Source organism: Humulus lupulus, chromosome 7 (genome assembly GCF_963169125.1).
Source record: "Humulus lupulus chromosome 7, drHumLupu1.1, whole genome shotgun sequence".
NCBI classification, from domain to species: Eukaryota; Viridiplantae; Streptophyta; class Magnoliopsida; order Rosales; family Cannabaceae; genus Humulus; species Humulus lupulus.
Window position 1 is genome coordinate 184,533,669 of NC_084799.1, and position 9,750 is coordinate 184,543,418.

Consider the following 9,750-nt stretch of genomic DNA (forward strand, 5'->3'; position numbering starts at 1 on the left):
AAGTTGTTTGCGACCATGTCAGTCGTCAGGAAGTACTCCAGATGGTACCTCCCCACGTTCGAGATAAAAGTGGTGTCAGTAAGGAAAGTGGGGCCTGTTTCCTAGTGACAGAAGTGGGAAAACCCCGTGTTTTCCTGGTTGGGGTTGGATTTAAGGTCGAACAAGTAGTTGACCTTATGTGGCGTGGGGACAGGCCATTTTTTATGGCTATAGAGGATATAGAGTGGAGAGAGCATTCTATATTTGTTGGGAGTTATTTGAAAAGGGGCGACCCCGAAGTAATTGGCCACCCCCTGGAAAAAAGGATGAAGAGGCAGGATCGTTCCTGCCTCAATGTGGTACCTCGACCAAGCGCTGAAAGTGCCTCCAGGCAAGTTCGCCCGTTGGTCTTGAGTGGGTTAGACTAGTGTCACCCCAGAAAGTCATTTTTTAATATAATTAGCGATCATCCTGATCGTTACTCGACTAGAAGGGGCGACGTACCATTCAACATCTGGTTGAACGGCGTTTCGAGGCTGAGCGCGAGTTTGAATGTTAGGGTCAGGGATATTTCTCTGTCGACCACTGGTCGAGGGAATTCCAGCCTGAGGAGAAGGCTAATTTGAAGGGTTGGAAGGTTTCTTTTTCTAGGCAGTGGATTTTACTCTACTCATGGCTGGAAGGTTTGACTGAGGTCTATTGGGTGGGGTTCGAGAAAAAGGAATTTATGGTATCAATAGCGACTGTTGCTCCTCGTCTTCAAGTAATTGGGCAAGCAAGTCGTTGTCGATAGGCCTTTCACCTCCCCACGGATCTTGCATGAAAAGCTGCGATTAGAGAAAGGGGGAGGTGAGAACGTAAAGCCTAAAAATCTTTGTTGAGAGTTAGAATAACGTTGCTCGCGTATAAAAGTTAAGCTTTCATACAGACATCAACATTCTTGCAAAAACACTAAGTTTTATACGAGTAGCTTGAAAAACAGATTGAAAAGCAGAAGTAAAAAGTTTTCAGGAAAAATGCTTTTTCAACTCTAGAGGGGCGGGAAAAATCTAGTTTTTCAACTAGCCTAAAAATCTAAGTTCGATTTTACGCCCTAAATTTACAATCTCGACTACCAAACTGGCTCCTAACTGCTATGAAACGTTACTTCACTACCCTATCAAAAATTTATTGATATACACACACTCCCCATAATAGTTTCATCCAAGAACATGCAAAGGTTCAGAGATAAAAATAAGTATGAAACAATTTTGCATGGCAACTCAAACGTTTAAGAAGTTCGTGAAACTTACTTAGTTGAAGAACGGAGTCTGAACACGAAGTCTGAACACGAAAGCTTTTGAGCGTCCCGATGTGAGTTCCTAGGTATTTTTGGGCTCTAAAGACAGAAGTTCTTCGAGAGGAGATGGCAAGTGAAAAGTAAAAAGTAAAAATGTGGATTTGGGGTATTACTTATAGTGACTGTGACACGGTAGAAGAAGTAATCATGAATTACCTTTTTCAAAGCATGGGGAAGTGTAATGGCCGTCAAACAAGTTATTGGGACACCGAAAAGGCTTGATTAGACATGATTGATCACTTTTTTGAAGAAAGCACAAGAGGCTCAGACAGATTTCGTGGGGTATTCGAAGGGTCAATTCCCTTAGTTTACTTATTGCTGGTCGCAATAAATAAACTTGGGGGGCAAATGTTTACCCAAAAAAGGCTGCTAATGACATGGGAAGGATTTCTCACACGTGGTTGACAAGTGGCAGAAGTGTTGTTCGACTATCGACCAGAGGCGCATTGCTTCATCAGCGCTTAACTTTTAGATATGACCAGGCTGGTCGTATAATTTGATTTGTTTCCTTCTAAGATTGTAATCATATAATAATTGCATTGAATATTTCCTCATTATTACCTTGATGCGTGGTTATTAAGGAAAGATATGGCCTGTTGGCCCATGTAACCCTCCTTGAGCCTATAAATATGAATGAAATAGCTCAAGGAGAGGACTTTTGATCCCTGAATCTTTTTGCTAAGATAGAGAGAGAAAGAGAGCTATAGTGCAATTATCCATCGTTTCATTGTATTTCTTCCAAGGTTTGTGAAACTCAAGAACCCCAGTTCTTTGATCACGACTTTGAGATTCAACATTAATAATAGCACTAAGTGGACGTAGGTCATTAACATTCTTTGGGACCGAACCACTATAAATCCTTGGTGTTTTCTTCTTTTCCATTGGATTATCTTTCTGAATTGTCATTTTATCTTTTGTCGTACATTTGACTCCGTGTCGTTGGCCAAATCAAGGACCAACAAATTTAATATCCCACTTTATGAGATGATTGTGATATTTCTATTTACTTCTTTTGGTGGAATCTATATGTAAGTTATCTACACAATTATATTTTAAATGTGTATATAATATGGTCTTTTGGCTTTTCAATATAGTACCATTTTCCAAAAGCATGCATACACTAGCTTTTAGATACAAAGATAATTAAATATAAAAAATAATTAAAATGTTGCATATTTTAGGACCCGTATATTTTATTAGGACACTCATTGTGCGTCCTAAAATATTTTTTTAAGGACTCTCAATGAGTGTCCTAAAACTCCAGAGATCTTTATAAGAGCTTACATTTAGGTGCGTATCCTAAAAAGTAACCTATAAAGGGTATTTTGTAGTAGTGATACTTGCAGAATTTTGAGCGATCTCTCTTCTCCCTATCTTTTCTGATCGGTTAAGTCTTTCGGTAGGGAATTTGCCTCCACAGAAATTGTCTTGCCGGTCTCCACTAGCTTGTTATATTCAGCATATTGGGGGGGGGGGGGGGGGGTATACTTGTCCTCTTGGTTATTTTTACCTCTCTTGTCCCCCCAGGATTAATTATTGTTACCTTATTTCTCGCTCCCCTGATTATTACTTTGTATGGTTGGATAACTTTGGGCCATTGGCACGACACTAAAACTGGTTTGAGGGACAGAAAAACTATACTGAGATTGGGGAACTCCTCCAAAACTAGCGGTTGGCATCTAGCTATATTCATGATCAGCAAAATATCCCAAGTTTGGAGTCAAGGATCCGGGCACAATTCTGGACCATCCTGGCAACTCCAACAGTGCATCTTCCCAGTTAATAAAGGCCTGGGCTCATCTAGCCAACGACAATCCTTTTCTTGCAAATCATCCCATAGAGGTGTTCGAGGGAGGATCCTTGCCTATAAAGCCATCAATTGTTGTCTGTCGACTACATGCTTCATATGAGCAGCCTCTTGATTGGAACCATTGATGTATTGTATCAAGGTTTTACCAGGTATTTTCTTTATGTTAGCAAGTCCATTGACCTTCTTTGCAGTGACACACTTCCTCAAAATCTTTGATGATAGCTGGGACCACGACTATATAGTTCCTGGCTTTCTACAACTCTCAACGAAAAGCACAAAAATGTTGACCCAAATTTCTATTAACTAAATTAAATAAGACAAAAAGGTAATTGAAAGGGATAATTGGTGTAGTAAGTTTTTACGTTGTTCGACCATTAACAAGGCATAGTCCACGAGTCACTTGTATTGCATAAAGCCTTCTAGAATCACTAGCTTCTTTGTGTGTACGGTTTGGGCAAAGGAATGTCTTGCTCCAAGGTGATTAGGAGTCCAAAAACTTGGGTTTTAGATCCTTACAAATGAGCCCCTCATGGCCTATTTATAGATGGCATGAGGGGAGATAGAGGGGCTATCACCCTTTATTACATTGCATAATCTCCCCTCATTCTTTGGGATATATTTATGATACAATAGGTAAATTCCTTTGCCATTATTATTTATATTTGTAAAGGTTTGGTAAATGGTTATGATGTCATGTGTAATCTCACTGGGTTACTCTCATGTGTTTTGCCTTGACTATGCGAATAGGTACATTGCTTAGGGCCCAAATATAAAATATATATGGTAATGTTAATAAATACATAGTATATGATGTTCGTATTTGTATTTGTATTTATATTTATATTTATATTTTTATTTAATGTTATATGATACGATTTTAGTGAGACATAGCAGTGTCTTACTAAGCATTCACTTATAGTTGTTTCACATGTACAGAGAACAATGCTAAAGACAATGCCTAAGGAGGAGGTTGGATAGGATGAATAGCAGTAGTAGTGTACAATATTTGGGACGATCACATTTGCATTAGTTTTCAATTAGTTATGTTTTAATGTTTAGAGTATGGTTGAGTTGGATCCAAACTCAGTTCCTTAAAAGTGGTTTTCAATGTCTTTTTAATTTGAAAAAGTAAATTTTACAAAAAATATTTACATGAGTATTTTCTGCAGCCATTTCCACATGCAGTGCCTCTTGCTCATGAATGGTCTTTCAATTAGTTGAGACTATTATTACTTGTAAAGTCTTATTGTACAAACCCATATTTTTTTTATTAAATACAATAATATTTTATTTTTAAAGGATAGGACCCACTTGAGTCAATGAGTCAAAGAATCTTTCATATTCTCCTCTTTATCCCCGACTCCTCTCTAGTTCTCTGATCTTTCTTTTTCTTTTTCTTTCCATTTCTCTCTCATCTATCTCCACAGCGACTCACGACCACAACCAGAGCCAACCACCCCTGGACTCCATTTTTGACACATGCCGGAGTTGTAGCACCCCTGACCGGCGATGACGAAAACCCCAAGTTTGGTGGCAATCCGAACTAAGATGCGCTCGTAGAGAAGCTCCTAAGTTACTCCGTCAAAAATTTAAGGCGACATTCCGGCCAAATCCAACCTCTGTTTAACGAGTGGTTGGTACCGTTGGAATCAGCGTCGCAAGAGGAACATTGCCCACTAAACCATTCCGATCAACTCTTTACTTTTCTCTGGCAAGACTTTTGGATCTCTGCCCCTATTGAAGATTATTCCAGCAACAACGGGGATTTTTTGGGAAACTGGCTTATACTTCCATGATGTACTCATCAAGAAGATTGTTTTGATATATAGAAAGTTAATTTCCGTCACTGTTGTAGGAACACCACCACCGACCACCGCGAACTGCCATTGTACATGGCTGAGGTGAGATTTTTTATTGTCTTTACATGTTATCAAGCTATATGTCATTGGACTAGGTTTGAAGAGTCATTACGATGATGATAATCATTTATTCAATTATGGATTGTAGGACAAAGTGACCTGGAAGATGTTGTAAAATTTCAGTATGCAAGTGCACGCAGTAATAAACAAGTAATAAAAGTGAACAATAGAATATTGTTCCCAAAACTAGAATTTGAAGAAACAATAGAATGAAAACAAAATTAATTAAAATAACTATTACAGAAAACAAGAAAACAAATAACACAAATTAATACAATTGATGTAATCTAGGGTAATTAATTTCATCATCTATCCATTATATTATGTCAATTTATACTCTTACCAAGACATATAAATTTCAATAAATATGAAAAATTTCTACTTCTTTGTGAAAAGTTTCAACATACAACAACCACTAAGAACAAAATCCTAAAAACTACGCAAACCATAGAGGTACTCTCGTCCAAAATTAAAATTTGGGTCTAAAAAATTATTGCATAATTAATTCTCACTTCTCATATTTTGAATTAAAAACATATGAATCATCGAAATGGTTATCAAGCATTCGCGAGAATTAAACATAAATTGAATAGATCACAATTATGAAGAAGAAATCATAAAACTTGCATTGTATAATAATAGAGTATCAAGAGAATACATTAAAACCCTAGAATATAAAATTAGTTCATAATGTTATCCATAAACAACATATTAGAACTCATAGTGATAATCTAAAACACTAAAAGAAGTCCCTAAAATAATCTAAATCATTCTTTTTATAGTGATAAGTTTGGGAAAAGAATCTTCTAGATGTTTCCACTTGTCACTTGATGATGCTCCAAAATATCTTCATTTGAATTTCAAATCCTATATATCTTGAATGTGTATTCTTGTTGGTCATATATCACTAAGTAAACGTTCGAATTTGACTTTTGTATATCTTGAATGTGTATTCTTGTGAAACAAGCTTTTGTAGGAATTTGAATAAGTTTTCAAACACAACTATGAACACATAAATTGGATGTGTGAGTAGGGAGATATGGTTAAAATACCAAAACTATCTCAAATTAAAAATATCTAAAATCTTTCCAACATATTAAATTTGAATTCTCCTTAATCTTCTCCAATTCATTCAAATAAATATCTTCTTATCTTTTTATTTTGATTGAAGATAATATTTCAAATCAATTTTGAAATATTTCTCAAATATCTATGAAATATATATCAACTTAAAAAATACCACAACCACACATATAAAAAAACAAAAAATGTAAAAAATAATAATAAGACTAAAAAGTAACATAATTCTATCCTATCAAATTCCCCCAATCTAAACATTTTCTCGTGTAAAACACCCTATTCTACTCTCTTTTGCGAATGATAACTAATTAATATTTATTTAGAAAGATACCACAATTGTGTAAAAAGGTCATGGGGGCTTAGTAAAACATGCATTATGGGCCCATACGTGAAAAAAAATCAAAATGTAAAGTTTTCATGCAAAATTTAAAATAAGAATAGTAAAGTCCCACTGAAAATATAATTAAACAGGGTTACGTCATAAAAATGTTCTTTGGCGTTGGTAAATCGTTTTCTATTTATCAACATCCCACGACATACATACTCAGTCCATGGAACGCCCCACATCACCATGCGGGTCAAATTGGTCAAAGAGTTTACAAGGAAATCTCAGTTTATCAATTACATTTAAAGGTGCATAAGAATGATTTGCTCCAGAATTAATGAGGACTGTGCATATCATACCACAAATAAATAGCTGAATTATGACAAAGATGCTACTTTTTTTCCAAACGATAACTATTCTATATTTATTTAGAAAGAGACCACAATTTTTTAAAAAGTTCAGTAAGGCCTTATTAAAAAATACATTATGGCCCATTTGTTAAAAAATCAAAATGTAAAGTGTTTCGTGCAAATTTAAAAATAAGAATAGTAAAGTCTCACTAAAAATATAATTAAACAGGGTAAACTCGTAAAAATGTTCTTTGGCATTGCTAGATCATTTTTTGTTCATCAACATCCCACGACATAGATACTCAAACCATGAAATGCCCTACATCACCATGCATGCCAATGAGAAAACCTAACGCTTACATGAAAGGGGGAAAAGTAAAGGGGTGAGCTAAAAGCTTAGTAATGAAGTATAAACAACAAATCACATAAATACAATACAAAAGTATTCTCAATGCACATAAGCTTAAAAAGTCTTATCATAGGCATATCATAATTGCATATACTTTATCAGAAAAAATCACCATAACAAATAAAGCAAACAGTTCTATGAGGTAACCAGTAAAGCATAACCCGGTAGCTCCTCCTTTGTTGTGTCACATTTCAACACACTAACAATGCTTTGCGTTTCATACATTCAAATAAATCATACATACATAGCAACTTATCTCACAACTGATATCTCATACAGTTCAACATTATAGCGTAAGAATTCTAGCTAACTTACTTACCTCAGTCCAAGTTACAGAAAAGTGAGATGGCTTTTACAACGAGCCTAGAAAGTTAATCAAATACTCGTCTTAATACCGAATAAATCAAACACACCTTACAGACATACCCCACGTGTGCATGGACCATGCACACGTGGCACAAGTTGCATTTCAATTCATCCATACAATAAGCTCACATAAACCAATATAGAATAATATCAGTTCTACTTAGGAAATCTCAATATATTCAAAACAAGGATCAAGCATTCAATCAAATAACGTATATTTAAACTTAAAAATAAACTTGCATGTAACATGCATACATGGGAGGGTTCTTAAAACCCACTTTGAAGTAGGTAAATTTTATTCTTTTATCTTTTTGTTACTTTCATAAAAATTCAGCAAGTAATGAATAATTTACCAACTTGATTAATATTACTATATTATCTCTTTAAATCTTAAAATTTCCTTCCTTAATTTTATTACAAAAAGTTATATTATAAAACTAATTATTTATCTATATTTGCACCAATTAATAATGATCCCATTTATAAATTCATATCATAAAAAGTATTCTATTTAATTTTGTAACGACCCTTAAAACATACAAGACCAAAAACTTGCGGAAACTAAACTTTTACTTTAAATCATTGTACTGAAAATCCATACAAAAAAAAAATTAAAAAGGTTGTGTGCGCACGCTTTTAGTTTAGCAAACAAAATTACTACTACTCTTCCACAGTGTTATAGCAAAGCAATTATCCCAAAAGAAATAACAAACTTACATCTTTTTCTATTCAAAATCGTGATTTATCAAAAACCTCCCCAGGTCAAGCCACATGTACATATCCACAAGCAGACTCTGGCGCTTAGTTCTCCACTTTTCTTTTACACTTACCTACAACATGAAACAACTAGGTAAGCGAAAATGCTTAGTAAGAACAGCCTTGCACACAAGTATACTAAACCCAGTAATAGGTTGACCTGAGGTCGTTATCACTACCGGTCACTAGGGTATTGGATAAGTTCCAACCATATTATATAATTCTCAAACAATAGCCAAATCAGAATCAAATACTTTGATTGTACCTAACAATCAATGTTACACATATCATGATAACCTGCACTCAGAAATCCTTGGACATTCAAAATATATAACACATATCATAACTAATCAATAGATTAACAGCAAGGGATCGGGCCTAAACTCGGTTCCAGCATTTATGTGCTGGCTCCATCATAGACTATATTACCATTGTCTTGGCTCCAAGCCGGACTATATTTTTACCATGTCCTGGCTCCAACCATGGACCATATTTCCATTTTCCTGGCTCGAACCTGGAAAATGTCATGGCTCCAACCTGGACTATATACTTACCATGTCCTAGCTCCAACATGGAAAATTTTACGTTAGGGTTTTGGCTCCAACCCAAACCTACGTACCATCTAGTCGAAGAATGCATATGCGTTGCAAAGGTAGGCATTAACCATACCCAAGACTTAACGATCCAACAAAACTAGTCTAATCTACTACTATAAGAACACACTAGTATATTCATGTTGTAGCCAAGAAAGAAAAAAGGCTAAGTTACTTGGAGTCCTTATCTCCCAGCTAGACCTTTAACACAGCTATTTGTTTTTCTTTTTCACAATTACGATAATTAGGACAATGTACTCGGATTAAACTATGGCATACTCTTATAGCTAATATTCTATAATAGCTACATGCAATAACGTTCCCTTAGAGACTCTAAACTATAGCCTCTTATAAACATTACAGTGTAACGCCCTGGATAGCCAGGACCGCTACACTGTGTATTTATAAAGGTGTGAGACTTGCTAATCAAGTCGTTTAATCAAAACGTGTCATTAACTAAAGAATTCTAGGGCTAAAAGACATTTTGGCCTCAAAAGATACATTTTATAAGTTATGAACAGTTTACAGAAGGGATCCCCAAAACTCAACAGTGGTTAAAAGTTGGTTTACAAAATTCAACAGTTAAGAGTAAACATTAGCCATACTAAGGCAAAATACAAGGTTCTGGTCCTCTCGTCCCTGTAATCTTCTCAACCGTGGCGGTTGAGCGGCCTGATATGTACATTCACCCTGCAGAGCTCTCCAATCAAGGTTGATCGATCTTGCCCTTGCCTTTACCTACACCACGCAGCACCCATGAGCCAAGGCCCAGCAAGAAAACAACATACATAGTATAAACAATATTATCAAACAGACATTCCAGT